This window comes from Oncorhynchus masou, chromosome 19 (genome assembly GCF_036934945.1).
Source record: "Oncorhynchus masou masou isolate Uvic2021 chromosome 19, UVic_Omas_1.1, whole genome shotgun sequence".
Classification (NCBI taxonomy): domain Eukaryota; kingdom Metazoa; phylum Chordata; class Actinopteri; order Salmoniformes; family Salmonidae; genus Oncorhynchus; species Oncorhynchus masou.
In genome coordinates, this window is record NC_088230.1 from 28,778,510 (window position 1) to 28,785,499 (window position 6,990).

Sequence of the window (6,990 nt, forward strand, 5' to 3'; positions counted from 1 at the left end):
CAATAATCATTCAATAAATGTGTGTTCTGCCGAGGAGAAAATCACCCCACCCTGCAACACCTCAATTGTTCAAAATGGAGGAGGAGAGCTCTGTGGCTCAGGTCGGCCTGGTCGTGTTCTGTGGTTTGGCCAGTGCTTTCATTAACTAACGCAAGCTGAAGTTGCCAGGAACACTGCACCGTTCTTCGTTTGTTCCGGTGTGCTACATGGACCACCCACCGGTGGCGTTTGACTGACGACATTCTCTTCCGTTTCTTCATGGTCAAACGGTATGTCATCGGTAGAGAGCCATTTCCTCCCTGAGACAATCAGAAAGCACAAGTGTAGCCGAAAGTAGAATTTAAAAAAAAAAATTCCCGGTGACATCATCCACCCCTTTACAGCTTGCTAAATGAGCCAGTCACACTTCATAGGCAATATATAGGATCATGATTAGATTAGATTAGAAGTTTAATAGTCACATGTACAGGGTTGCAGGTGTAATTACAGGGTATGGTGAAAATCTTAATAAGCCCCAACAATAATGGTAGCTAGCTAAGTGCACAGACACAACGCACAAAACACAAAATACTTCCTCCAAGTCGGGCCACTGTAGCGAGTAACATTATAATTAAATCACAATGGATTTATTTCCACGAAGCAGCTGCCTGAGCTGGCTGCTGAGAGTCAATGCAGTGTCTTTACCTAGGTAGCACAACAGCTTACTAGAGGCTTGGAGAGGCAGCCTCTGGAATACCCTGCCAGAGAACCTGAGGGGGGGGCAACACTGGATCTTAAAACACACCTTTTAGCTTTGCTTTTTAGTCATTCAGTTTTTATTTTAATTCTTTATTTTTTTTATCTTCTTATGTTTGTAAGGTTCTGTATTTATTTTCTTAGTCAACCTTGTGTTCTGTTTCGTTGTGTTCTTGAACGTAGCCGTGTTGCTTTGTGTTCTTCAACGTAGCCCTGTCTTTCATTTTTGTTAATTGATTTTACCTGTGTTAGTTACTCACCTGGTCTCATCATCTCCTTATTTAGTTCAGTTCATTCTGTTTGTGCCTTTGTGAGGTATTGTTTGTTTTGACTCTACTAATCGTTTTAATAGCTCGTTAGTGAGAACGAGCCTTCAGTCCTAGTTTTGATTCACCTGTCTGCCTACCTGTGTATGTCTACTGCCTGCCTGTGACCACGATTCCTGCCTTCTGCGAAATAAACACCTGCCGCACTCTGGGTGTGAATCTACACCGTTTTCTCCCTGACTATTCCTTACAATGCTGTATAGTAAATATTTTCATTTTAATTATAATTGTTTTTATTCATTTTTTTTCCAGTGAAGCACATTGCGTTGCATTCAATGCCTGAAATGTGCTGTTTAAATAAAGCTTGATTTGATACTAACTAGCGAATCATGCTACCCATTTAACTAACGTTAGCCGGCTAGCAAAACAATGTATCTATGGGCTGTATGTGATTATGGAGAGTGAATTAATGGTTTCCCTGTCATCTTTCTAGCTAGTTATCTAGGTGTGCCCATCTGGTTAATATCAACAAGGGCCTTTTACCACAATTGCAACATTATGGACTGTACGTTATTTATAATGAGAGATACCTGAATAAAATCGGACCTATCTGAAATTTAAATTGATGGCCAGCTCTTCAGTAAAATATATTTTACCCGACCCTCCCTGAATGCTTGAAAAAAAAACAAGTGACCCTCCCCTATACCTAAAATGATCATTAAAACATAGTGGATAGCAGAGAACATGCCTACCATTTACCCTCACTCGTAGGAGACCAGAAGCTTAGATATGCAGTTTAAAAAAAAAATCTTCGTTTTGTAAGCATTACATGGCAAAGTAGCCAGAAGGCTGTGGATTCTCAGACCACCGTGGACAAGCACTGCATGAATATATCATCTTTGCAGTCCGAGAAGATCATTTTACGTGACTGAAGACAAGCAGAATCGTTTTTAATACCACAACAGAGCATTACAACAAATGAGTGCATGTTGCAGCACCAGAGATATTTTGATTTCTATACAAGCTATTAGGAGGATAGTCATATTTTGGAATAGCGATAAAGTTGTCTATCAACAGTAAAAGTTGAGGTCAACAGAACCAATTACAAGTGAAGTATCTGATCATCAATGAAGTCGAGAAAAGCCATTCGTTGTTTAACACAGCAGCCACATATGATCAGGTACATAGGCACGTGTAGCGTTCACATATTTTTAAAACTTTTTTTCATGACATTGTTGTTACAAAATAGATTTGTGTTGACAGTAATTTAGGTATGGGGATATAAAAGCATCTGCTAGGCTAAATGAACAAACTAGGCATTAATACTGTACCTCACCACATGATCCTCAAACCAAAGAAGAAAAGGACATTCAAAGGCACTGTAAAGCCTAATAAGGCATTTTTCCATTTCATTATTATTTAATTCTGAGTAATTATTATTTTTGACATCATTTTATACCGCCTAAATGAGAAATTTATAGGCATGTTGTTGAAGTGCTGTTGTTGATGTGTTGTTGAAATGCTGAGTGCTCCTGCCAGCCTGAAGCGTGTCACAAATGCTTCACAATTGATTTCTTAAATGGCAGACTATAGCCTTAAAATAATAATGATATAGCCTAAATGATTCATTTTCATTCATTCTTAGGCTACCTGGCTTGCTCATGACCGATTTAGAGTTAGTTTTTTGCTTAATAGCCTTTTGAAATGTCGAACGTCAATTAGTGACAGAATAGCACATTACATCCCAAGCAAAGTACAGTTTGTGTCTCCTCGGCTATAGAATGTTGTAGCGCAGCCTCTGAATGTCATAGAGACAAATAAAAAATATCACATATGCATCTGAGTTGTTCTCCGTCATTTTACAGCTTGTTTCTAGCATAAAGAACTGCAGACTAAAACGGCGTTATAGATTGCGCTACATAATCATGACCTTTTCAAATTCTTATGCTAACAAGGGGTAGACCTATGCCATTTTCTTTAACAAAAGCCACAACACCCTCACATAACTTCTCAATTCGAGCTGGTTTTAACTTACCACAGCAAGCTCTTCACTGACACAGACATTTCAGGAGTGCATGGTCACTGAAGTGATTGGCTGACAAAGTCCATGGATGGTAGACTATAATTTAGTCAGTCAAACTGGTAGGCCTACCTGTTATTTCTGGAATAGGAAGAAATAGGCTCCGACACAGAGCCCTCTTGTTGTTAGCAGCCAAAACTCAAATTAAAATGAAGACTGTTTAAATTAATTAGGCTTTCTGGAATTAGCATACTTTTGCACCCATGCGCTGTCCATCTTCGTGGCTGTCGCTTCATATTCATGTAAGTTATGTAAATTACTTGAATATGACTTATAATGAGGTCAATAACTCTAATAAATAGCTTCATTATGAGCAATGAAACATATTGTTTTCATTCAAATCTATTATAGCAGTAGCAAGCGAACCTCCAGTCCTCATCTTCGCTCTCTCCCTCTCAAACTGAGCAGGATATCGAGTCCGCACATACAGTTATTGAATAATATTTGGGCCCCCAAAAAATAATTCTGGAAGAATCCTTTGACTCACCTCCTGAAGTGTCACCGTACACAGCAGGGTCATTGTTTAGGCAGCACAAAAAGGTTTACATCAGCAAGAGCAGGGCAGGCCGTGGCTCATGATTGAGAACGCCTATCCATTGCATTGTGTAATGCAGTGCAGCCTAGAGTTATGTACACCATCCCAACAGTGCAAACACTTGGGAAGGAAATACATTTTCTTAGAAACATAACTTTTCCATGTGCTTCTCCGAGCTCTTCATATAGCCAAGGCCTATAGCCTGTAGGTTATGGATCATTTGATTGAGACCACACTAGGCACACTTTATATTGCACGCCCAGCAGAGAATCAGGGGTGAAGGGCAGCATCGGGCACACATCGAGATACTGCAGCAAACAACTAATTCTCAAACTCTGAGCAATATGAAATTTAACCCATTACCAATTACATGATTTTCCCATGGACTAAATTTAAAAAATGCCAAACCCTCCCCCTTACTCAAAAAAGCATGACCCTCCCCCATTTTCCCCACAAGGTAACGGCAACAATTGTGTACATTTCGACCACTCCCTTAGTGCTGGTAGATAGCTGGCTTGCTAGCTAACATTGGCTATCTAGACCAGAAAAACAACACACACAGACATGCAATGCCAAACAATGCTACTGCCACCTTCTGGTTTGGAGTATTTTAACAAGGCTGAGTGGCTGACGAGTTATAGGTCTTTGCTGTGTGAACACAAACGAGATTGACTGCCGACACACTGTTCAGAGGTGCTAAGTACTGTCGGCAGGCAAATGTTTGACAATCATACCGGTGTGTCTGAGCCTTTAGGCCAATTTACAATGGCAACACCTCCCGAGAAGGAATTTATTTAACTAGGCAAGTCAGTTAAGAACAATATTTTTATTTACAATTCCGGCCTACCAAAAGGCAAAAGGCCTCCTATGGGGACAGGGGCCTGGGATTAAAAATGAAAAATAAATACACTATAAACATATGACAAAACACACATCACAACAAGAGAGACAACACTACATAAAGAGAGACCTAAGACAACAACATAGCAAGGCAGCAACACATGACAACACAGCATGGTAGCAACACAACATAACAACAACATGGCACAGTAGCAACACAACATGGTAGCAGCACAAAGCATGGTACAAACATTATTGGGCGCAGACAACAGCAAAAAGGGCAAGAAGTTAGAGACAACAATACATCACGCAAAGCAGCCACAACTGTCAGTAAGAGTCCATGCTTGAGTCTTTGAATGAAGAGATTGAGCTGCAGCGAATTGAAAAAAGGAGCGACCCAGGGATGTGTGTGCTTTGGGGACCTTTAACAGAATGTGACTGGCAGAACGGGTGTTGTATGTGGAGGATGAGGGCTGCAGTAGACATCTCAGATAGGAGGGAGTGAGGCAAAGGGTTTTTTATATAACTATTAACCAGTGGGTCTTGCGACGGGTATACAGAGATGACCAGTTTATAGAGGAGTATAGCGTGCAATGATGTGTCCTATACGAAGCATTGGTGGCAAATCTGATGGCTGAATGGTAAAGAACATCTAGCCACTCGAGAGCACCCTTACCTTCGATCTATAAATCACAGTTAGTTCGGCAGCTGGGGTGAAAGAGGAGCGATTACGATAGAGGAAACCAAGTCTAGATTTAACTTTAACCTGTAGCTTAGATATGTGCTGAGAGAAGGACAGTGCACCATCTAGCCATACTCCCAAGTATGGGGTGGCACATAACCTAGTGGTTAGAGTGTTGAACCGAGCTGACAAGGTAAAAATCAGTTGTTCTACCCCATTCTTCTTACCAAAACACATGCCCTTTGTTTTGTAGGTGCTCAGAACAAGGTTAAGTGTAGAAAAAGCTTGTTGGAAAGCTTGTTTAGTGCCCTACTTTTGACCAAAGCCCTATAGGGCACATACGGCCCTGGTCAAAAGTATTGCACTGTGTAGGGAGTGTTGACTCTTGAGACTAACCATATTTTATGACATAACAGAATAGTAATGTGTGAATATTTTCTTTTCTTAATTTTTTGCATAAAAAAGGGTCATAACTTGATCTGGTGAATTGTGAACCTATCGTGAACCCCATCCACATGAGACTTCAATACGTGTTTGTATCATGCCCTATAATACAGAGTCTATATCATGCTCAATGGAGGCTATAACAGTTTCCTGGTTTAACTCACCAAGAACCAGGGTCGTATTCATTAGGCAGAAAATGGAAGAAAGGGGACTGAAACAAGGCGGGACTACCGAGACTTGACCAATAAGAAACGCTCATTTTAATTTTCAAATGAATATAACTCTGTCTCAAAGCACTAGAGAGAAAGAAGCACAACAATATCCCACTGATCGTGAAAACTATGTACGGAAAAATGGAAAAACACATGCAAACACAAACTCCAAGAATAATATGCTAGTCCATTCATTCTTAGAATTCCCCAACTGATAGAACATCTAAGCCTCTTCAGAGAAAAAGCGAGAGAGAGAAAGAGACTTAGAGGGAGAGAGGGTTAACTTTGAGATGAAAAGCAGAGTACTTCTTGCTGAGAGGAATGAGAGAGAGAGGTTCTGTAACTTCTTATTGGATAGTTCAATAACATGGATAGTGGAACTCAAGGAATATTGCTTTCTTTTGTCTATTGCTTTATTTGTGTGTTCTGTACATTCTTTGGCAACACAAGAGTATATTTGCTCTGCCAATAAAGTGCATTGTCTAAAAATTGAATCAGGAAAGCAGAGGGAAAAAACACCTTATTGCCATATGAGTGAATGTGAAAAATTACTGTATATAGTACAGTGTATCATTTCATAACTTTCAAAACAAAAAGCTTCTTCTCGTACAGTGAAGTGCAGACATGTTTTTATTTTTTCAGCTGTGATATTTCTAAACACATCTCAGAGAGAGAGAGAATATCCAGAGATAAAAACAGAAAGGACTCCCCAGAATATGTACTCAGAGAGACGTGTGTGGTCAGACTATTACCTTCTACATGGTATGCTCTTAGAGTAAATAAGATGTCTACATTTTTCACCGACTTAGAATTTTCAGTTGTATTGTCTGGACTATTAAATAGGCAGACTTTGTCTGGCCTCAAGCGTTTCTACCATATCTACTTAAAAATGGAATGATCAATGGTCAAATTATCTACATGTGCTTAGAGTAATTGTAAACTGGGTGGTTCGAGCCCTGAATGCTGATTGGCTGACAGCCGTGGAATATCAGACTGTCAACATACCACGGCTAAGGGCTGTGTCCAGGCGTTGCGTCGTGCCTAAGAACAGCCCTTAGCCGTGGTATATTGGCCATATACCACAACCCCCCAGTCCTTATTGCTTAATTAAATATAAGGTGACTCAGTGATGTCTAATATAAGAACAGTCAGGGATGTCTCTGAAATGAATTGTTTTGACTACATCCTCCGACTTT